The sequence below is a fragment of the Zonotrichia albicollis genome, chromosome 4, assembly GCF_047830755.1.
Source record: "Zonotrichia albicollis isolate bZonAlb1 chromosome 4, bZonAlb1.hap1, whole genome shotgun sequence".
Lineage (NCBI taxonomy): Eukaryota > Metazoa > Chordata > Aves > Passeriformes > Passerellidae > Zonotrichia > Zonotrichia albicollis.
The window spans coordinates 73,052,132-73,074,175 of NC_133822.1; the positions used below are offsets into that span (position 1 = coordinate 73,052,132).

The following is a 22,044-nucleotide window of genomic DNA, read 5'->3' on the forward strand; positions in this document are numbered from 1 at the left end:
ATTCAGAGCTGGGAGTGCGGCGGATCTCTCTGACAAACCTCACTCCATGTTGTTTTGCCTTTAATTTCATTCTAATTTGTAAATTCCGAATTACAAGGTATCAATAGCATATTCATATTTGTCGGAAGCTGTGTCATATTTCTGTGAGTGTTTGTTGTTTTCACCCCTACGGCAGTTTCTTCTGTGTAATCCTCAGTCTAGTGGTGGTCATTGATGAAGATTTCTGTAGTGTTCCTTCCCTTTAAAGTTTTTACCTCTGTCTTCAGGACATTTCTAGTGTATCTTGGGTTTTTTTAGTCTGTTATGTTTTTAGCTGAAATTTGGGTTTGCAGGATTTATTACAGTTTGCTGGTTTGGTGTGGATGGTGCTTGCTATGTCACTGGCTTTGCTGTCTTGCTTGTTTCACCTGCACATCTTGGTCCGATATTACTTGTTACCATTACTTGGTTCAATATAATGTGTAGCCTTTTGTTAGCTACGGTTTAGGATTCAGACGGTGCTTGTGTTCCTCTGAGGGGGAATATGAGAGTCCTTTGAGGGGAGGCGGGTGCCCCGTGTTTCTCTGAGGGGACCTGAGGGTCACTGAAGGATGACAAATGCCCTGCGTGTTGCTGAGAGGGCGTGGGGGTTACTGAAGGAGCGGTGTGTGCCCTGCACGTTGCTGAGGGGACACAAAGGTGATTTGAGGGGGAGGCAGGTGCCTCGGGTGTGGCTGAGCCCCATGAGGGTGGCATGCGGTGTAGCCTGCATGTAACTGAGGTGGCGGCAGAGGCCGAGCGTGCCCCTGAGGGGCTGTGAAGGTCTCTGAGGGCAGGGGGATGCGTGTTTGTCGGGTGTTGCTGCGGGCCCGGGACAGTCCCTGATGGGCATGCGGTTGCGCCGTAAGGAACGTCCCTCCCGGAGGGTCGGGGTGGTGGCCGTGTTCCCGTCGTGCGTCCGCCGCCTCCCGAACGGCACCGCGGGCCGCGATTTCTGCACATGCGCAGTGGCCCTGCTCCGCTGTTTCCGGCAGCGGCAGAGGCGGGAAGTCAAACGCCGTGTGTCCGCCCGCAGCGGAGGCCTCGCAGCCCGGGCCCCTCAGCCCCGAGGGCGGGAACTCGAAGCCGCTGGGTCCGCCGCTCTCGGCGGCTGGCCGGGCGGGGAGGCGCGGGCCGAGTGGCGGCCTCCACCCGCCCTCGGGTGGGGTGGAGGAGGAATGGAGGGCCGGCGTGCACTGTGTTGCAGTTTCTCGGGGGTAGAGATGAGGTAACTCATAGGGGCAGGAAGAACTGGAGAGGGGACCAATGCTGGAATTTCCTGGCTTCACCTGAGTGTGGGGGAAGGAGTAAATATTTTGGATAAAATTGAGTCGTGTGGGAACAAAAGGTGCGGTAATCTATGGATGTCATAGAGCAGGCATTTTTTTGGTAAGAAAATGACAGGGGCTCTCTAAAGAAGCGAATGGTTTTTGGGGAAAAGTCTAAAATACTTTAGGGAAGTGGGGCAGAGAAAATTTTGTGATAGAACCTGGGGTAATTTCAGGGGCTAGAAAGAACATTTTTGTAATGAAATCTCAGTTAATCTGCAATGGAATGAATCAAAGTAAAGAAGGAATTTCTATGGTATAGAACTTTTGAGGAGCAAAATCTGTGTTAATCTGTAGACAATATTTTGGAGGGAAAATCTGGAGAAGTGTATGGGGCACAGAACAAACATTTTTGGGATAAAATCTTAGGTGACGTATAGAATATGGCTAGGGGATGATCTGGAGGGAAAATCAGAGACCCTCTTTTAGGGGTGTGAAAATGACTTTCTTGTCAGGAAACCTGAGGAAACCTAGCTAAAACAGCTAGCTAAAAAATTAGTGCCTTCCAGATAAGTGAATTTGGGGTAATTTAGAGAGGAAACATGAGCATATTGGAGGGAGACTCTATTGTAACAGAGCATTGGGAGGCCGTATCTCTCATGGACAATCTGGAATATTTTAAAAGGGCAAAAGGTGGCATTTTCAGCTGAAAGCCCCGGAGTCTTTAGAAGGGCATTCTTCTGGGAATAGTGGGAGCTGCAGACAAAATCTCTTAGAAAAGAATTCCTAATGAGTCCTGAGGTGCAAAATACGGCCCCATTGCTTTCTAAACTCCTCAGAGAGGTACCTCAGTGAGGGTAATAAAATCCTTCCATCTGATACTATCACGGGATTATGCGTTAAAGATTTTATAGATGTAAGTGAAGCTTTTCAAATATTCTTCCTCAAAATACAGAATTACAAACAACAGGTGTTCCCATTCGCATTTATATATGTAAACTCATATTTATTAACACAAAAACTACTCAAAGGTGTCTTAAGCAGAAATATTTATTACACTATAAATACACAAAAAAAGCAGTCTAATGTAATAACCAATCTGCCAGGAACACTGAATATATTAAAGCTACAAAAAAACCCTTATCAATGAAAGCTAATTTAACACAGCCATGCCAAAAAGGGAGGAAAATCTCATGTACGAATATATGAGGGGGAACTGATGTGGTTCTAACAATCAAAAAAGGATCATTAAACACACCATTCCAAAAATAAGAATAATAAAACAACTCTTTGTAATTCTGGCTGCCATGTTTGAAGTGGCGTGGTGGGTATTGGCTGGCGGTTCCCTGCAGGCACGGGGCCTGGGGTTTCTCAGGCCTGAGCGTGTCGTCGTCCATTGGCAGAAGCCGTGGGACGACGAGGCAAGAGCGGCGGAGGCGGCGTCTCGGAGACCAAGAGCGGAACGGCGAGGCAAGAGCGAGGCACAGGAGCCGAAGAGGGACACGAGGGGCCCTCTGGGCAAAGGGCTTTTTCCAGGCCAGGGCACCTTCAGGGTGCGGCGGCCGGCTTTGCGCTGGGCGACCTCCCTGCGTGCAGGGCTGGTCCTTGCTGTGCTTGGCCTTTTGCCTCGTGCTCCTTTGGCTGCCCGGAGACAGGGGCGACCCTGTAAAGGAGGGTGTGAGAGCCCCTGTCTCCGCACCGCAGGGGGTAACGGAGCTCTCCCGGCCCCCAGCCCGGCTACCCTGTAAGCAGGGCAGGGCTTTTCCCCAACCCCGGCAGCTTTCTGCCTGCTGCTGGCCCCTGGCCAGCGTGCCCCCCTGTACTCGGGGCGTGTCACAGCCCGTGTCCCTGGTGCCGGTCCTGAGGCGCTTCAGCGCGTCGAGGCCCCTGTGGCCTCCTCTCAGTGCAGGGGCAGGTCTGACGCTTTCCTCTCCCGCTCAGCAAATTGGCAACGGCTCCCTGGAGTAGGTTGGCTGCACAGAGCTTGCTCCCTCTTCTGGGACTGTCTCCCCCTCCCCTGCCTCCCCCTCCCCTGTCTTCCCCTTAGTTGGTGTGAGTGAGGAAGTGTGGTTGTGCTTTAGCAACAGAGCCAGCGTAGCTTAGACTTCCCAGGAGGGAAAGAGGAGCTCTGTGCAGCCACAGGCGGGTGCCCAAATTGCACGGGTGGAGAAAGCCTCCGGCCTTGCCCCTGCTATCTGAGGGCGGCGCGAAGGCGCTTAGCGGCAGCGTGGGCAGCGTGACCCGCCTGTAGCCAGGGCCAGGGCGTGCGCCCACGCTGCCGGTGGTGCTGGTGAGCTGCCAGCGTGCGGGCCCTGTACTCGGGGCCCGTGTCAGGACCTTGGCGGCACCCTTTGTCCCCAGGAGCAGCCCCACCCGGGTCCCTGTAAGCAGGGCTGGGGAGGCTCCTTTAGCCAGGCGACAGGAACGAGCGCTCCCGGGCCCTTGCCAGGGGGCGGCTTGCAGAAGTGCTGTGCCGCAGGGCACGCTCCTGCCTTTGGCAGTGCTTCGGGCCGGCGCCACGTGGCTGGCGGCCTCGTACAGGAGGCTCCCGGGGCTCCGCAGCCGGCCGTGTTGCCGCGCTGCGCTGCGCTGCGGCCGGGCTCCGGCCTGTCCCTAAGCGGGACTGGAGCCTGTGTGCTCCGCAGTGCTTGTTGGGCGGTGCCGGGCAGCAGGGGGCGGCCCCGTAAGTGGGGTTCTGTGCGTCCCCTGGCCTCGGCGGGCGGTTGGAGGGACCCCCTGTAATCAGGCGGGTGTCCCTGGCCCCGGTCTTTCAGAGGCGTGGGGCCAGGAGTCATGGGGCCGGGCACATGCCCTCCCTGTCCTCGGGGCTGGGCTGGCGGCCCCTCGGCTTTAGGCCGTGAGCTGGACTGCCTGACGGTAGAGTCAGGTTCCTGTTGCCTTGGGGGAAGGCCGAGCTCTGTGGCTCCCCGGGTGTGGACCGGCCTGTAAGCAGGCTGCGGGTCTGGGAGCCTTTGTGCTCCCTTCAGCTGGCAGCCTGTGTGGGGCGCCCGCCCCGTTAGTGGGGAGCGCCCCGCAACTGGTGGAGAGAAGGAGCCTCCGTAGGCCTTGGGGACCAGAGCCGCCCTGTAAGTGGGGGCCTGTAAGTGCTCTGGAGTCCCGGGCACTTTTTAGTCCAGGCAGCGGCCAGAGCCCCCTGTAAGCAGGGGTGCAGCCTCTTGGCCGCTGCCTTGCGTGCCCAGCTTCCTTTGCCCAGAGGGCCCGGCTCCCAGCACGGCGTGGGACTGCGCCGGACGTCGCGACGGTGAGTCAAGCTGAAGCGTGAGGCTTTTGGGCAGCTGGGGGGCCGCGGGCATGAGGATCCGGCTGTGGGGCTGTTGGGTGGCGCTTCCCTATGGCAGCTGGAGCTCCTCGGGCCTGACCGTGTCCTCGTCGACGTTTGCAGCAGAAGCCGCGGGACAGCGAGGAAAAGAGCGAGCCGCAGGAGCGGCCTCTTCGAGCTCAAGAGTGGATCGGCGAGGCAAGAGCCAGCCTTCGGCATTGGCGGCCTCGAGCTCAGAAGCGCAGCCGCAAGGTAAGAGCAGCAGCTTGGAGCTGAAGCGTGAGGCTTGTGGGCAGCCAAAAGGATCTGCGGGTGGCCGGTTGGGGATGTCCCTGTGGGGCCGTTGGCTGGCGGTTCCCTGCAGGCACGGGGCCTGGGGTTTCTCAGGCCTGAGCGTGTCGTCGTCCATTGGCAGAAGCCGTGGGACGACGAGGCAAGAGCGGCGGAGGCGGCGTCTCGGAGACCAAGAGCGGAACGGCGAGGCAAGAGCGAGGCACAGGAGCCGAAGAGGGACACGAGGGGCCCTCTGGGCAAAGGGCTTTTTCCAGGCCAGGGCACCTTCAGGGTGCGGCGGCCGGCTTTGCGCTGGGCGACCTCCCTGCGTGCAGGGCTGGTCCTTGCTGTGCTTGGCCTTTTGCCTCGTGCTCCTTTGGCTGCCCGGAGACAGGGGCGACCCTGTAAAGGAGGGTGTGAGAGCCCCTGTCTCCGCACCGCAGGGGGGAAACGGAGCTCTCCCGGCCCCCAGCCCGGCTACCCTGTAAGCAGGGCAGGGCTTTTCCCCAACCCCGGCAGCTTTCTGCCTGCTGCTGGCCCCTGGCCAGCGTGCCCCCCTGTACTCGGGGCGTGTCACAGCCCGTGTCCCTGGTGCCGGTCCTGAGGCGCTTCAGCGCGTCGAGGCCCCTGTGGCCTCCTCTCAGTGCAGGGGCAGGTCTGACGCTTTCCTCTCCCGCTCAGCAAATTGGCAACGGCTCCCTGGAGTAGGTTGGCTGCACAGAGCTTGCTCCCTCTTCTGGGACTGTCTCCCCCTCCCCTGCCTCCCCCTCCCCTGTCTTCCCCTTAGTTGGTGTGAGTGAGGAAGTGTGGTTGTGCTTTAGCAACAGAGCCAGCGTAGCTTAGACTTCCCAGGAGGGAAAGAGGAGCTCTGTGCAGCCACAGGCGGGTGCCCAAATTGCACGGGTGGAGAAAGCCTCCGGCCTTGCCCCTGCTATCTGAGGGCGGCGCGAAGGCGCTTAGCGGCAGCGTGGGCAGCGTGACCCGCCTGTAGCCAGGGCCAGGGCGTGCGCCCACGCTGCCGGTGGTGCTGGTGAGCTGCCAGCGTGCGGGCCCTGTACTCGGGGCCCGTGTCAGGACCTTGGCGGCACCCTTTGTCCCCAGGAGCAGCCCCACCCGGGTCCCTGTAAGCAGGGCTGGGGAGGCTCCTTTAGCCAGGCGACAGGAACGAGCGCTCCCGGGCCCTTGCCAGGGGGCGGCTTGCAGAAGTGCTGTGCCGCAGGGCACGCTCCTGCCTTTGGCAGTGCTTCGGGCCGGCGCCACGTGGCTGGCGGCCTCGTACAGGAGGCTCCCGGGGCTCCGCAGCCGGCCGTGTTGCCGCGCTGCGCTGCGCTGCGGCCGGGCTCCGGCCTGTCCCTAAGCGGGACTGGAGCCTGTGTGCTCCGCAGTGCTTGTTGGGCGGTGCCGGGCAGCAGGGGGCGGCCCCGTAAGTGGGGTTCTGTGCGTCCCCTGGCCTCGGCGGGCGGTTGGAGGGACCCCCTGTAATCAGGCGGGTGTCCCTGGCCCCGGTCTTTCAGAGGCGTGGGGCCAGGAGTCATGGGGCCGGGCACATGCCCTCCCTGTCCTCGGGGCTGGGCTGGCGGCCCCTCGGCTTTAGGCCGTGAGCTGGACTGCCTGACGGTAGAGTCAGGTTCCTGTTGCCTTGGGGGAAGGCCGAGCTCTGTGGCTCCCCGGGTGTGGACCGGCCTGTAAGCAGGCTGCGGGTCTGGGAGCCTTTGTGCTCCCTTCAGCTGGCAGCCTGTGTGGGGCGCCCGCCCCGTTAGTGGGGAGCGCCCCGCAACTGGTGGAGAGAAGGAGCCTCCGTAGGCCTTGGGGACCAGAGCCGCCCTGTAAGTGGGGGCCTGTAAGTGCTCTGGAGTCCCGGGCACTTTTTAGTCCAGGCAGCGGCCAGAGCCCCCTGTAAGCAGGGGTGCAGCCTCTTGGCCGCTGCCTTGCGTGCCCAGCTTCCTTTGCCCAGAGGGCCCGGCTCCCAGCACGGCGTGGGACTGCGCCGGACGTCGCGACGGTGAGTCAAGCTGAAGCGTGAGGCTTTTGGGCAGCTGGGGGGCCGCGGGCATGAGGATCCGGCTGTGGGGCTGTTGGGTGGCGCTTCCCTATGGCAGCTGGAGCTCCTCGGGCCTGACCGTGTCCTCGTCGACGTTTGCAGCAGAAGCCGCGGGACAGCGAGGAAAAGAGCGAGCCGCAGGAGCGGCCTCTTCGAGCTCAAGAGTGGATCGGCGAGGCAAGAGCCAGCCTTCGGCATTGGCGGCCTCGAGCTCAGAAGCGCAGCCGCAAGGTAAGAGCAGCAGCTTGGAGCTGAAGCGTGAGGCTTGTGGGCAGCCAAAAGGATCTGCGGGTGGCCGGTTGGGGATGTCCCTGTGGGGCCGTTGGCTGGCGGTTCCCTGCAGGCACGGGGCCTGGGGTTTCTCAGGCCTGAGCGTGTCGTCGTCCATTGGCAGAAGCCGTGGGACGACGAGGCAAGAGCGGCGGAGGCGGCGTCTCGGAGACCAAGAGCGGAACGGCGAGGCAAGAGCGAGGCACAGGAGCCGAAGAGGGACACGAGGGGCCCTCTGGGCAAAGGGCTTTTTCCAGGCCAGGGCACCTTCAGGGTGCGGCGGCCGGCTTTGCGCTGGGCGACCTCCCTGCGTGCAGGGCTGGTCCTTGCTGTGCTTGGCCTTTTGCCTCGTGCTCCTTTGGCTGCCCGGAGACAGGGGCGACCCTGTAAAGGAGGGTGTGAGAGCCCCTGTCTCCGCACCGCAGGGGGGAAACGGAGCTCTCCCGGCCCCCAGCCCGGCTACCCTGTAAGCAGGGCAGGGCTTTTCCCCAACCCCGGCAGCTTTCTGCCTGCTGCTGGCCCCTGGCCAGCGTGCCCCCCTGTACTCGGGGCGTGTCACAGCCCGTGTCCCTGGTGCCGGTCCTGAGGCGCTTCAGCGCGTCGAGGCCCCTGTGGCCTCCTCTCAGTGCAGGGGCAGGTCTGACGCTTTCCTCTCCCGCTCAGCAAATTGGCAACGGCTCCCTGGAGTAGGTTGGCTGCACAGAGCTTGCTCCCTCTTCTGGGACTGTCTCCCCCTCCCCTGCCTCCCCCTCCCCTGTCTTCCCCTTAGTTGGTGTGAGTGAGGAAGTGTGGTTGTGCTTTAGCAACAGAGCCAGCGTAGCTTAGACTTCCCAGGAGGGAAAGAGGAGCTCTGTGCAGCCACAGGCGGGTGCCCAAATTGCACGGGTGGAGAAAGCCTCCGGCCTTGCCCCTGCTATCTGAGGGCGGCGCGAAGGCGCTTAGCGGCAGCGTGGGCAGCGTGACCCGCCTGTAGCCAGGGCCAGGGCGTGCGCCCACGCTGCCGGTGGTGCTGGTGAGCTGCCAGCGTGCGGGCCCTGTACTCGGGGCCCGTGTCAGGACCTTGGCGGCACCCTTTGTCCCCAGGAGCAGCCCCACCCGGGTCCCTGTAAGCAGGGCTGGGGAGGCTCCTTTAGCCAGGCGACAGGAACGAGCGCTCCCGGGCCCTTGCCAGGGGGCGGCTTGCAGAAGTGCTGTGCCGCAGGGCACGCTCCTGCCTTTGGCAGTGCTTCGGGCCGGCGCCACGTGGCTGGCGGCCTCGTACAGGAGGCTCCCGGGGCTCCGCAGCCGGCCGTGTTGCCGCGCTGCGCTGCGCTGCGGCCGGGCTCCGGCCTGTCCCTAAGCGGGACTGGAGCCTGTGTGCTCCGCAGTGCTTGTTGGGCGGTGCCGGGCAGCAGGGGGCGGCCCCGTAAGTGGGGTTCTGTGCGTCCCCTGGCCTCGGCGGGCGGTTGGAGGGACCCCCTGTAATCAGGCGGGTGTCCCTGGCCCCGGTCTTTCAGAGGCGTGGGGCCAGGAGTCATGGGGCCGGGCACATGCCCTCCCTGTCCTCGGGGCTGGGCTGGCGGCCCCTCGGCTTTAGGCCGTGAGCTGGACTGCCTGACGGTAGAGTCAGGTTCCTGTTGCCTTGGGGGAAGGCCGAGCTCTGTGGCTCCCCGGGTGTGGACCGGCCTGTAAGCAGGCTGCGGGTCTGGGAGCCTTTGTGCTCCCTTCAGCTGGCAGCCTGTGTGGGGCGCCCGCCCCGTTAGTGGGGAGCGCCCCGCAACTGGTGGAGAGAAGGAGCCTCCGTAGGCCTTGGGGACCAGAGCCGCCCTGTAAGTGGGGGCCTGTAAGTGCTCTGGAGTCCCGGGCACTTTTTAGTCCAGGCAGCGGCCAGAGCCCCCTGTAAGCAGGGGTGCAGCCTCTTGGCCGCTGCCTTGCGTGCCCAGCTTCCTTTGCCCAGAGGGCCCGGCTCCCAGCACGGCGTGGGACTGCGCCGGACGTCGCGACGGTGAGTCAAGCTGAAGCGTGAGGCTTTTGGGCAGCTGGGGGGCCGCGGGCATGAGGATCCGGCTGTGGGGCTGTTGGGTGGCGCTTCCCTATGGCAGCTGGAGCTCCTCGGGCCTGACCGTGTCCTCGTCGACGTTTGCAGCAGAAGCCGCGGGACAGCGAGGAAAAGAGCGAGCCGCAGGAGCGGCCTCTTCGAGCTCAAGAGTGGATCGGCGAGGCAAGAGCCAGCCTTCGGCATTGGCGGCCTCGAGCTCAGAAGCGCAGCCGCAAGGTAAGAGCAGCAGCTTGGAGCTGAAGCGTGAGGCTTGTGGGCAGCCAAAAGGATCTGCGGGTGGCCGGTTGGGGATGTCCCTGTGGGGCCGTTGGCTGGCGGTTCCCTGCAGGCACGGGGCCTGGGGTTTCTCAGGCCTGAGCGTGTCGTCGTCCATTGGCAGAAGCCGTGGGACGACGAGGCAAGAGCGGCGGAGGCGGCGTCTCGGAGACCAAGAGCGGAACGGCGAGGCAAGAGCGAGGCACAGGAGCCGAAGAGGGACACGAGGGGCCCTCTGGGCAAAGGGCTTTTTCCAGGCCAGGGCACCTTCAGGGTGCGGCGGCCGGCTTTGCGCTGGGCGACCTCCCTGCGTGCAGGGCTGGTCCTTGCTGTGCTTGGCCTTTTGCCTCGTGCTCCTTTGGCTGCCCGGAGACAGGGGCGACCCTGTAAAGGAGGGTGTGAGAGCCCCTGTCTCCGCACCGCAGGGGGGAAACGGAGCTCTCCCGGCCCCCAGCCCGGCTACCCTGTAAGCAGGGCAGGGCTTTTCCCCAACCCCGGCAGCTTTCTGCCTGCTGCTGGCCCCTGGCCAGCGTGCCCCCCTGTACTCGGGGCGTGTCACAGCCCGTGTCCCTGGTGCCGGTCCTGAGGCGCTTCAGCGCGTCGAGGCCCCTGTGGCCTCCTCTCAGTGCAGGGGCAGGTCTGACGCTTTCCTCTCCCGCTCAGCAAATTGGCAACGGCTCCCTGGAGTAGGTTGGCTGCACAGAGCTTGCTCCCTCTTCTGGGACTGTCTCCCCCTCCCCTGCCTCCCCCTCCCCTGTCTTCCCCTTAGTTGGTGTGAGTGAGGAAGTGTGGTTGTGCTTTAGCAACAGAGCCAGCGTAGCTTAGACTTCCCAGGAGGGAAAGAGGAGCTCTGTGCAGCCACAGGCGGGTGCCCAAATTGCACGGGTGGAGAAAGCCTCCGGCCTTGCCCCTGCTATCTGAGGGCGGCGCGAAGGCGCTTAGCGGCAGCGTGGGCAGCGTGACCCGCCTGTAGCCAGGGCCAGGGCGTGCGCCCACGCTGCCGGTGGTGCTGGTGAGCTGCCAGCGTGCGGGCCCTGTACTCGGGGCCCGTGTCAGGACCTTGGCGGCACCCTTTGTCCCCAGGAGCAGCCCCACCCGGGTCCCTGTAAGCAGGGCTGGGGAGGCTCCTTTAGCCAGGCGACAGGAACGAGCGCTCCCGGGCCCTTGCCAGGGGGCGGCTTGCAGAAGTGCTGTGCCGCAGGGCACGCCCCTGCCTTTGGCAGTGCTTCGGGCCGGCGCCACGTGGCTGGCGGCCTCGTACAGGAGGCTCCCGGGGCTCCGCAGCCGGCCGTGTTGCCGCGCTGCGCTGCGCTGCGGCCGGGCTCCGGCCTGTCCCTAAGCGGGACTGGAGCCTGTGTGCTCCGCAGTGCTTGTTGGGCGGTGCCGGGCAGCAGGGGGCGGCCCCGTAAGTGGGGTTCTGTGCGTCCCCTGGCCTCGGCGGGCGGTTGGAGGGACCCCCTGTAATCAGGCGGGTGTCCCTGGCCCCGGTCTTTCAGAGGCGTGGGGCCAGGAGTCATGGGGCCGGGCACATGCCCTCCCTGTCCTCGGGGCTGGGCTGGCGGCCCCTCGGCTTTAGGCCGTGAGCTGGACTGCCTGACGGTAGAGTCAGGTTCCTGTTGCCTTGGGGGAAGGCCGAGCTCTGTGGCTCCCCGGGTGTGGACCGGCCTGTAAGCAGGCTGCGGGTCTGGGAGCCTTTGTGCTCCCTTCAGCTGGCAGCCTGTGTGGGGCGCCCGCCCCGTTAGTGGGGAGCGCCCCGCAACTGGTGGAGAGAAGGAGCCTCCGTAGGCCTTGGGGACCAGAGCCGCCCTGTAAGTGGGGGCCTGTAAGTGCTCTGGAGTCCCGGGCACTTTTTAGTCCAGGCAGCGGCCAGAGCCCCCTGTAAGCAGGGGTGCAGCCTCTTGGCCGCTGCCTTGCGTGCCCAGCTTCCTTTGCCCAGAGGGCCCGGCTCCCAGCACGGCGTGGGACTGCGCCGGACGTCGCGACGGTGAGTCAAGCTGAAGCGTGAGGCTTTTGGGCAGCTGGGGGGCCGCGGGCATGAGGATCCGGCTGTGGGGCTGTTGGGTGGCGCTTCCCTATGGCAGCTGGAGCTCCTCGGGCCTGACCGTGTCCTCGTCGACGTTTGCAGCAGAAGCCGCGGGACAGCGAGGAAAAGAGCGAGCCGCAGGAGCGGCCTCTTCGAGCTCAAGAGTGGATCGGCGAGGCAAGAGCCAGCCTTCGGCATTGGCGGCCTCGAGCTCAGAAGCGCAGCCGCAAGGTAAGAGCAGCAGCTTGGAGCTGAAGCGTGAGGCTTGTGGGCAGCCAAAAGGATCTGCGGGTGGCCGGTTGGGGATGTCCCTGTGGGGCCGTTGGCTGGCGGTTCCCTGCAGGCACGGGGCCTGGGGTTTCTCAGGCCTGAGCGTGTCGTCGTCCATTGGCAGAAGCCGTGGGACGACGAGGCAAGAGCGGCGGAGGCGGCGTCTCGGAGACCAAGAGCGGAACGGCGAGGCAAGAGCGAGGCACAGGAGCCGAAGAGGGACACGAGGGGCCCTCTGGGCAAAGGGCTTTTTCCAGGCCAGGGCACCTTCAGGGTGCGGCGGCCGGCTTTGCGCTGGGCGACCTCCCTGCGTGCAGGGCTGGTCCTTGCTGTGCTTGGCCTTTTGCCTCGTGCTCCTTTGGCTGCCCGGAGACAGGGGCGACCCTGTAAAGGAGGGTGTGAGAGCCCCTGTCTCCGCACCGCAGGGGGGAAACGGAGCTCTCCCGGCCCCCAGCCCGGCTACCCTGTAAGCAGGGCAGGGCTTTTCCCCAACCCCGGCAGCTTTCTGCCTGCTGCTGGCCCCTGGCCAGCGTGCCCCCCTGTACTCGGGGCGTGTCACAGCCCGTGTCCCTGGTGCCGGTCCTGAGGCGCTTCAGCGCGTCGAGGCCCCTGTGGCCTCCTCTCAGTGCAGGGGCAGGTCTGACGCTTTCCTCTCCCGCTCAGCAAATTGGCAACGGCTCCCTGGAGTAGGTTGGCTGCACAGAGCTTGCTCCCTCTTCTGGGACTGTCTCCCCCTCCCCTGCCTCCCCCTCCCCTGTCTTCCCCTTAGTTGGTGTGAGTGAGGAAGTGTGGTTGTGCTTTAGCAACAGAGCCAGCGTAGCTTAGACTTCCCAGAAGGGAAAGAGGAGCTCTGTGCAGCCACAGGCGGGTGCCCAAATTGCACGGGTGGAGAAAGCCTCCGGCCTTGCCCCTGCTATCTGAGGGCGGCGCGAAGGCGCTTAGCGGCAGCGTGGGCAGCGTGACCCGCCTGTAGCCAGGGCCAGGGCGTGCGCCCACGCTGCCGGTGGTGCTGGTGAGCTGCCAGCGTGCGGGCCCTGTACTCGGGGCCCGTGTCAGGACCTTGGCGGCACCCTTTGTCCCCAGGAGCAGCCCCACCCGGGTCCCTGTAAGCAGGGCTGGGGAGGCTCCTTTAGCCAGGCGACAGGAACGAGCGCTCCCGGGCCCTTGCCAGGGGGCGGCTTGCAGAAGTGCTGTGCCGCAGGGCACGCCCCTGCCTTTGGCAGTGCTTCGGGCCGGCGCCACGTGGCTGGCGGCCTCGTACAGGAGGCTCCCGGGGCTCCGCAGCCGGCCGTGTTGCCGCGCTGCGCTGCGCTGCGGCCGGGCTCCGGCCTGTCCCTAAGCGGGACTGGAGCCTGTGTGCTCCGCAGTGCTTGTTGGGCGGTGCCGGGCAGCAGGGGGCGGCCCCGTAAGTGGGGTTCTGTGCGTCCCCTGGCCTCGGCGGGCGGTTGGAGGGACCCCCTGTAATCAGGCGGGTGTCCCTGGCCCCGGTCTTTCAGAGGCGTGGGGCCAGGAGTCATGGGGCCGGGCACATGCCCTCCCTGTCCTCGGGGCTGGGCTGGCGGCCCCTCGGCTTTAGGCCGTGAGCTGGACTGCCTGACGGTAGAGTCAGGTTCCTGTTGCCTTGGGGGAAGGCCGAGCTCTGTGGCTCCCCGGGTGTGGACCGGCCTGTAAGCAGGCTGCGGGTCTGGGAGCCTTTGTGCTCCCTTCAGCTGGCAGCCTGTGTGGGGCGCCCGCCCCGTTAGTGGGGAGCGCCCCGCAACTGGTGGAGAGAAGGAGCCTCCGTAGGCCTTGGGGACCAGAGCCGCCCTGTAAGTGGGGGCCTGTAAGTGCTCTGGAGTCCCGGGCACTTTTTAGTCCAGGCAGCGGCCAGAGCCCCCTGTAAGCAGGGGTGCAGCCTCTTGGCCGCTGCCTTGCGTGCCCAGCTTCCTTTGCCCAGAGGGCCCGGCTCCCAGCACGGCGTGGGACTGCGCCGGACGTCGCGACGGTGAGTCAAGCTGAAGCGTGAGGCTTTTGGGCAGCTGGGGGGCCGCGGGCATGAGGATCCGGCTGTGGGGCTGTTGGGTGGCGCTTCCCTATGGCAGCTGGAGCTCCTCGGGCCTGACCGTGTCCTCGTCGACGTTTGCAGCAGAAGCCGCGGGACAGCGAGGAAAAGAGCGAGCCGCAGGAGCGGCCTCTTCGAGCTCAAGAGTGGATCGGCGAGGCAAGAGCCAGCCTTCGGCATTGGCGGCCTCGAGCTCAGAAGCGCAGCCGCAAGGTAAGAGCAGCAGCTTGGAGCTGAAGCGTGAGGCTTGTGGGCAGCCAAAAGGATCTGCGGGTGGCCGGTTGGGGATGTCCCTGTGGGGCCGTTGGCTGGCGGTTCCCTGCAGGCACGGGGCCTGGGGTTTCTCAGGCCTGAGCGTGTCGTCGTCCATTGGCAGAAGCCGTGGGACGACGAGGCAAGAGCGGCGGAGGCGGCGTCTCGGAGACCAAGAGCGGAACGGCGAGGCAAGAGCGAGGCACAGGAGCCGAAGAGGGACACGAGGGGCCCTCTGGGCAAAGGGCTTTTTCCAGGCCAGGGCACCTTCAGGGTGCGGCGGCCGGCTTTGCGCTGGGCGACCTCCCTGCGTGCAGGGCTGGTCCTTGCTGTGCTTGGCCTTTTGCCTCGTGCTCCTTTGGCTGCCCGGAGACAGGGGCGACCCTGTAAAGGAGGGTGTGAGAGCCCCTGTCTCCGCACCGCAGGGGGGAAACGGAGCTCTCCCGGCCCCCAGCCCGGCTACCCTGTAAGCAGGGCAGGGCTTTTCCCCAACCCCGGCAGCTTTCTGCCTGCTGCTGGCCCCTGGCCAGCGTGCCCCCCTGTACTCGGGGCGTGTCACAGCCCGTGTCCCTGGTGCCGGTCCTGAGGCGCTTCAGCGCGTCGAGGCCCCTGTGGCCTCCTCTCAGTGCAGGGGCAGGTCTGACGCTTTCCTCTCCCGCTCAGCAAATTGGCAACGGCTCCCTGGAGTAGGTTGGCTGCACAGAGCTTGCTCCCTCTTCTGGGACTGTCTCCCCCTCCCCTGCCTCCCCCTCCCCTGTCTTCCCCTTAGTTGGTGTGAGTGAGGAAGTGTGGTTGTGCTTTAGCAACAGAGCCAGCGTAGCTTAGACTTCCCAGGAGGGAAAGAGGAGCTCTGTGCAGCCACAGGCGGGTGCCCAAATTGCACGGGTGGAGAAAGCCTCCGGCCTTGCCCCTGCTATCTGAGGGCGGCGCGAAGGCGCTTAGCGGCAGCGTGGGCAGCGTGACCCGCCTGTAGCCAGGGCCAGGGCGTGCGCCCACGCTGCCGGTGGTGCTGGTGAGCTGCCAGCGTGCGGGCCCTGTACTCGGGGCCCGTGTCAGGACCTTGGCGGCACCCTTTGTCCCCAGGAGCAGCCCCACCCGGGTCCCTGTAAGCAGGGCTGGGGAGGCTCCTTTAGCCAGGCGACAGGAACGAGCGCTCCCGGGCCCTTGCCAGGGGGCGGCTTGCAGAAGTGCTGTGCCGCAGGGCACGCTCCTGCCTTTGGCAGTGCTTCGGGCCGGCGCCACGTGGCTGGCGGCCTCGTACAGGAGGCTCCCGGGGCTCCGCAGCCGGCCGTGTTGCCGCGCTGCGCTGCGCTGCGGCCGGGCTCCGGCCTGTCCCTAAGCGGGACTGGAGCCTGTGTGCTCCGCAGTGCTTGTTGGGCGGTGCCGGGCAGCAGGGGGCGGCCCCGTAAGTGGGGTTCTGTGCGTCCCCTGGCCTCGGCGGGCGGTTGGAGGGACCCCCTGTAATCAGGCGGGTGTCCCTGGCCCCGGTCTTTCAGAGGCGTGGGGCCAGGAGTCATGGGGCCGGGCACATGCCCTCCCTGTCCTCGGGGCTGGGCTGGCGGCCCCTCGGCTTTAGGCCGTGAGCTGGACTGCCTGACGGTAGAGTCAGGTTCCTGTTGCCTTGGGGGAAGGCCGAGCTCTGTGGCTCCCCGGGTGTGGACCGGCCTGTAAGCAGGCTGCGGGTCTGGGAGCCTTTGTGCTCCCTTCAGCTGGCAGCCTGTGTGGGGCGCCCGCCCCGTTAGTGGGGAGCGCCCCGCAACTGGTGGAGAGAAGGAGCCTCCGTAGGCCTTGGGGACCAGAGCCGCCCTGTAAGTGGGGGCCTGTAAGTGCTCTGGAGTCCCGGGCACTTTTTAGTCCAGGCAGCGGCCAGAGCCCCCTGTAAGCAGGGGTGCAGCCTCTTGGCCGCTGCCTTGCGTGCCCAGCTTCCTTTGCCCAGAGGGCCCGGCTCCCAGCACGGCGTGGGACTGCGCCGGACGTCGCGACGGTGAGTCAAGCTGAAGCGTGAGGCTTTTGGGCAGCTGGGGGGCCGCGGGCATGAGGATCCGGCTGTGGGGCTGTTGGGTGGCGCTTCCCTATGGCAGCTGGAGCTCCTCGGGCCTGACCGTGTCCTCGTCGACGTTTGCAGCAGAAGCCGCGGGACAGCGAGGAAAAGAGCGAGCCGCAGGAGCGGCCTCTTCGAGCTCAAGAGTGGATCGGCGAGGCAAGAGCCAGCCTTCGGCATTGGCGGCCTCGAGCTCAGAAGCGCAGCCGCAAGGTAAGAGCAGCAGCTTGGAGCTGAAGCGTGAGGCTTGTGGGCAGCCAAAAGGATCTGCGGGTGGCCGGTTGGGGATGTCCCTGTGGGGCCGTTGGCTGGCGGTTCCCTGCAGGCACGGGGCCTGGGGTTTCTCAGGCCTGAGCGTGTCGTCGTCCATTGGCAGAAGCCGTGGGACGACGAGGCAAGAGCGGCGGAGGCGGCGTCTCGGAGACCAAGAGCGGAACGGCGAGGCAAGAGCGAGGCACAGGAGCCGAAGAGGGACACGAGGGGCCCTCTGGGCAAAGGGCTTTTTCCAGGCCAGGGCACCTTCAGGGTGCGGCGGCCGGCTTTGCGCTGGGCGACCTCCCTGCGTGCAGGGCTGGTCCTTGCTGTGCTTGGCCTTTTGCCTCGTGCTCCTTTGGCTGCCCGGAGACAGGGGCGACCCTGTAAAGGAGGGTGTGAGAGCCCCTGTCTCCGCACCGCAGGGGGGAAACGGAGCTCTCCCGGCCCCCAGCCCGGCTACCCTGTAAGCAGGGCAGGGCTTTTCCCCAACCCCGGCAGCTTTCTGCCTGCTGCTGGCCCCTGGCCAGCGTGCCCCCCTGTACTCGGGGCGTGTCACAGCCCGTGTCCCTGGTGCCGGTCCTGAGGCGCTTCAGCGCGTCGAGGCCCCTGTGGCCTCCTCTCAGTGCAGGGGCAGGTCTGACGCTTTCCTCTCCCGCTCAGCAAATTGGCAACGGCTCCCTGGAGTAGGTTGGCTGCACAGAGCTTGCTCCCTCTTCTGGGACTGTCTCCCCCTCCCCTGCCTCCCCCTCCCCTGTCTTCCCCTTAGTTGGTGTGAGTGAGGAAGTGTGGTTGTGCTTTAGCAACAGAGCCAGCGTAGCTTAGACTTCCCAGGAGGGAAAGAGGAGCTCTGTGCAGCCACAGGCGGGTGCCCAAATTGCACGGGTGGAGAAAGCCTCCGGCCTTGCCCCTGCTATCTGAGGGCGGCGCGAAGGCGCTTAGCGGCAGCGTGGGCAGCGTGACCCGCCTGTAGCCAGGGCCAGGGCGTGCGCCCACGCTGCCGGTGGTGCTGGTGAGCTGCCAGCGTGCGGGCCCTGTACTCGGGGCCCGTGTCAGGACCTTGGCGGCACCCTTTGTCCCCAGGAGCAGCCCCACCCGGGTCCCTGTAAGCAGGGCTGGGGAGGCTCCTTTAGCCAGGCGACAGGAACGAGCGCTCCCGGGCCCTTGCCAGGGGGCGGCTTGCAGAAGTGCTGTGCCGCAGGGCACGCTCCTGCCTTTGGCAGTGCTTCGGGCCGGCGCCACGTGGCTGGCGGCCTCGTACAGGAGGCTCCCGGGGCTCCGCAGCCGGCCGTGTTGCCGCGCTGCGCTGCGCTGCGGCCGGGCTCCGGCCTGTCCCTAAGCGGGACTGGAGCCTGTGTGCTCCGCAGTGCTTGTTGGGCGGTGCCGGGCAGCAGGGGGCGGCCCCGTAAGTGGGGTTCTGTGCGTCCCCTGGCCTCGGCGGGCGGTTGGAGGGACCCCCTGTAATCAGGCGGGTGTCCCTGGCCCCGGTCTTTCAGAGGCGTGGGGCCAGGAGTCATGGGGCCGGGCACATGCCCTCCCTGTCCTCGGGGCTGGGCTGGCGGCCCCTCGGCTTTAGGCCGTGAGCTGGACTGCCTGACGGTAGAGTCAGGTTCCTGTTGCCTTGGGGGAAGGCCGAGCTCTGTGGCTCCCCGGGTGTGGACCGGCCTGTAAGCAGGCTGCGGGTCTGGGAGCCTTTGTGCTCCCTTCAGCTGGCAGCCTGTGTGGGGCGCCCGCCCCGTTAGTGGGGAGCGCCCCGCAACTGGTGGAGAGAAGGAGCCTCCGTAGGCCTTGGGGACCAGAGCCGCCCTGTAAGTGGGGGCCTGTAAGTGCTCTGGAGTCCCGGGCACTTTTTAGTCCAGGCAGCGGCCAGAGCCCCCTGTAAGCAGGGGTGCAGCCTCTTGGCCGCTGCCTTGCGTGCCCAGCTTCCTTTGCCCAGAGGGCCCGGCTCCCAGCACGGCGTGGGACTGCGCCGGACGTCGCGACGGTGAGTCAAGCTGAAGCGTGAGGCTTTTGGGCAGCTGGGGGGCCGCGGGCATGAGGATCCGGCTGTGGGGCTGTTGGGTGGCGCTTCCCTATGGCAGCTGGAGCTCCTCGGGCCTGACCGTGTCCTCGTCGACGTTTGCAGCAGAAGCCGCGGGACAGCGAGGAAAAGAGCGAGCCGCAGGAGCGGCCTCTTCGAGCTCAAGAGTGGATCGGCGAGGCAAGAGCCAGCCTTCGGCATTGGCGGCCTCGAGCTCAGAAGCGCAGCCGCAAGGTAAGAGCAGCAGCTTGGAGCTGAAGCGTGAGGCTTGTGGGCAGCCAAAAGGATCTGCGGGTGGCCGGTTGGGGATGTCCCTGTGGGGCCGTTGGCTGGCGGTTCCCTGCAGGCACGGGGCCTGGGGTTTCTCAGGCCTGAGCGTGTCGTCGTCCATTGGCAGAAGCCGTGGGACGACGAGGCAAGAGCGGCGGAGGCGGCGTCTCGGAGACCAAGAGCGGAACGGCGAGGCAAGAGCGAGGCACAGGAGCCGAAGAGGGACACGAGGGGCCCTCTGGGCAAAGGGCTTTTTCCAGGCCAGGGCACCTTCAGGGTGCGGCGGCCGGCTTTGCGCTGGGCGACCTCCCTGCGTGCAGGGCTGGTCCTTGCTGTGCTTGGCCTTTTGCCTCGTGCTCCTTTGGCTGCCCGGAGACAGGGGCGACCCTGTAAAGGAGGGTGTGAGAGCCCCTGTCTCCGCACCGCAGGGGGGAAACGGAGCTCTCCCGGCCCCCAGCCCGGCTACCCTGTAAGCAGGGCAGGGCTTTTCCCCAACCCCGGCAGCTTTCTGCCTGCTGCTGGCCCCTGGCCAGCGTGCCCCCCTGTACTCGGGGCGTGTCACAGCCCGTGTCCCTGGTGCCGGTCCTGAGGCGCTTCAGCGCGTCGAGGCCCCTGTGGCCTCCTCTCAGTGCAGGGGCAGGTCTGACGCTTTCCTCTCCCGCTCAGCAAATTGGCAACGGCTCCCTGGAGTAGGTTGGCTGCACAGAGCTTGCTCCCTCTTCTGGGACTGTCTCCCCCTCCCCTGCCTCCCCCTCCCCTGTCTTCCCCTTAGTTGGTGTGAGTGAGGAAGTGTGGTTGTGCTTTAGCAACAGAGCCAGCGTAGCTTAGACTTCCCAGGAGGGAAAGAGGAGCTCTGTGCAGCCACAGGCGGGTGCCCAAATTGCACGGGTGGAGAAAGCCTCCGGCCTTGCCCCTGCTATCTGAGGGCGGCGCGAAGGCGCTTAGCGGCAGCGTGGGCAGCGTGACCCGCCTGTAGCCAGGGCCAGGGCGTGCGCCCACGCTGCCGGTGGTGCTGGTGAGCTGCCAGCGTGCGGGCCCTGTACTCGGGGCCCGTGTCAGGACCTTGGCGGCACCCTTTGTCCCCAGGAGCAGCCCCACCCGGGTCCCTGTAAGCAGGGCTGGGGAGGCTCCTTTAGCCAGGCGACAGGAACGAGCGCTCCCGGGCCCTTGCCAGGGGGCGGCTTGCAGAAGTGCTGTGCCGCAGGGCACGCTCCTGCCTTTGGCAGTGCTTCGGGCCGGCGCCACGTGGCTGGCGGCCTCGTACAGGAGGCTCCCGGGGCTCCGCAGCCGGCCGTGTTGCCGCGCTGCGCTGCGCTGCGGCCGGGCTCCGGCCTGTCCCTAAGTGGGACTGGAGCCTGTGTGCTCCGCAGTGCTTGTTGGGCGGTGCCGGGCAGCAGGGGGCGGCCCCGTAAGTGGGGTTCTGTGCGTCCCCTGGCCTCGGCGGGCGGTTGGAGGGACCCCCTGTAATCAGGCGGGTGTCCCTGGCCCCGGTCTTTCAGAGGCGTGGGGCCAGGAGTCATGGGGCCGGGCACATGCCCTCCCTGTCCTCGGGGCTGGGCTGGCGGCCCCTCGGCTTTAGGCCGTGAGCTGGACTGCCTGACGGTAGAGTCAGGTTCCTGTTGCCTTGGGGGAAGGCCGAGCTCTGTGGCTCCCCGGGTGTGGACCGGCCTGTAAGCAGGCTGCGGGTCTGGGAGCCTTTGTGCTCCCTTCAGCTGGCAGCCTGTGTGGGGCGCCCGCCCCGTTAGTGGGGAGCGCCCCGCAACTGGTGGAGAGAAGGAGCCTCCGTAGGCCTTGGGGACCAGAGCCGCCCTGTAAGTGGGGGCCTGTAAGTGCTCTGGAGTCCCGGGCACTTTTTAGTCCAGGCAGCGGCCAGAGCCCCCTGTAAGCAGGGGTGCAGCCTCTTGGCCGCTGCCTTGCGTGCCCAGCTTCCTTTGCCCAGAGGGCCCGGCTCCCAGCACGGCGTGGGACTGCGCCGGACGTCGCGACGGTGAGTCAAGCTGAAGCGTGAGGCTTTTGGGCAGCTGGGGGGCCGCGGGCATGAGGATCCGGCTGTGGGGCTGTTGGGTGGCGCTTCCCTATGGCAGCTGGAGCTCCTCGGGCCTGACCGTGTCCTCGTCGACGTTTGCAGCAGAAGCCGCGGGACAGCGAGGAAAAGAGCGAGCCGCAGGAGCGGCCTCTTCGAGCTCAAGAGTGGATCGGCGAGGCAAGAGCCAGCCTTCGGCATTGGCGGCCTCGAGCTCAGAAGCGCAGCCGCAAGGTAAGAGCAGCAGCTTGGAGCTGAAGCGTGAGGCTTGTGGGCAGCCAAAAGGATCTGCGGGTGGCCGGTTGGGGATGTCCCTGTGGGGCCGTTGGCTGGCGGTTCCCTGCAGGCACGGGGCCTGGGGTTTCTCAGGCCTGAGCGTGTCGTCGTCCATTGGCAGAAGCCGTGGGACGACGAGGCAAGAGCGGCGGAGGCGGCGTCTCGGAGACCAAGAGCGGAACGGCGAGGCAAGAGCGAGGCACAGGAGCCGAAGAGGGACACGAGGGGCCCTCTGGGCAAAGGGCTTTTTCCAGGCCAGGGCACCTTCAGGGTGCGGCGGCCGGCTTTGCGCTGGGCGACCTCCCTGCGTGCAGGGCTGGTGCTTGCTGTGCTTGGCCTTTTGCCTCGTGCTCCTTTGGCTGCCCGGAGACAGGGGCGACCCTGTAAAGGAGGGTGTGAGAGCCCCTGTCTCCGCACCGCAGGGGGGAAACGGAGCTCTCCCGGCCCCCAGCCCGGCTACCCTGTAAGCAGGGCAGGGCTTTTCCCCAACCCCGGCAGCTTTCTGCCTGCTGCTGGCCCCTGGCCAGCGTGCCCCCCTGTACTCGGGGCCCGTGTCAGGACCTTGGCGGCACCCTTTGTCCCCAGGAGCAGCCCCACCCGGGTCCCTGTAAGCAGGGCTGGGGAGGCTCCTTTAGCCAGGCGACAGGAACGAGCGCTCCCGGGCCCTTGCCAGGGGGCGGCTTGCAGAAGTGCTGTGCCGCAGGGCACGCTCCTGCCTTTGGCAGTGCTTCGGGCCGGCGCCACGTGGCTGGCGGCCTCGTACAGGAGGCTCCCGGGGCTCCGCAGCCGGCCGTGTTGCCGCGCTGCGCTGCGCTGCGGCCGGGCTCCGGCCTGTCCCTAAGCGGGACTGGAGCCTGTGTGCTCCGCAGTGCTTGTTGGGCGGTGCCGGGCAGCAGGGGGCGGCCCCGTAAGTGGGGTTCTGTGTGTCCCCTGGCCTCGGCGGGCGGTTGGAGGGACCCCCTGTAATCAGGCGGGTGTCCCTGGCCCCGGTCTTTCAGAGGCGTGGGGCCAGGAGTCATGGGGCCGGGCACATGCCCTCCCTGTCCTCGGGGCTGGGCTGGCGGCCCCTCGGCTTTAGGCCGTGAGCTGGACTGCCTGACGGTAGAGTCAGGTTCCTGTTGCCTTGGGGGGAG

The 22,044-nt window shown here is 65.8% G+C and overlaps 4 long non-coding RNA genes across 4 annotated transcripts; all 4 read left to right on the forward strand.

The window, feature by feature from the left end:
* Window positions 1-2,693: 2,693 nt before the first annotated feature.
* On the forward strand, window positions 2,694-10,634 carry LOC141728873 (uncharacterized). Its single transcript, XR_012580150.1, has 7 exons — window positions 2,694-4,548; window positions 4,690-4,818; window positions 4,982-6,841; window positions 6,983-7,111; window positions 7,275-9,134; window positions 9,276-9,404; window positions 9,568-10,634. It is a non-coding gene; the product is annotated as an uncharacterized LOC141728873 (long non-coding RNA).
* A 37-nt stretch (window positions 10,635-10,671) lies between these two features.
* On the forward strand, window positions 10,672-12,562 carry LOC141728942 (uncharacterized). The gene is made up of 3 exons (XR_012580199.1): window positions 10,672-11,427; window positions 11,569-11,697; window positions 11,861-12,562. It is a non-coding gene; the product is annotated as an uncharacterized LOC141728942 (long non-coding RNA).
* Window positions 12,563-12,964: 402 nt separating this feature from the next.
* Window positions 12,965-19,896, forward strand: LOC141728874 (uncharacterized). Its single transcript, XR_012580151.1, has 7 exons — window positions 12,965-13,720; window positions 13,862-13,990; window positions 14,154-16,013; window positions 16,155-16,283; window positions 16,447-18,306; window positions 18,448-18,576; window positions 18,740-19,896. It is a non-coding gene; the product is annotated as an uncharacterized LOC141728874 (long non-coding RNA).
* An 84-nt stretch (window positions 19,897-19,980) lies between these two features.
* Window positions 19,981-21,819, forward strand: LOC141728943 (uncharacterized). Its single transcript, XR_012580200.1, has 3 exons — window positions 19,981-20,599; window positions 20,741-20,869; window positions 21,033-21,819. It is a non-coding gene; the product is annotated as an uncharacterized LOC141728943 (long non-coding RNA).
* Window positions 21,820-22,044: the final 225 nt, after the last annotated feature.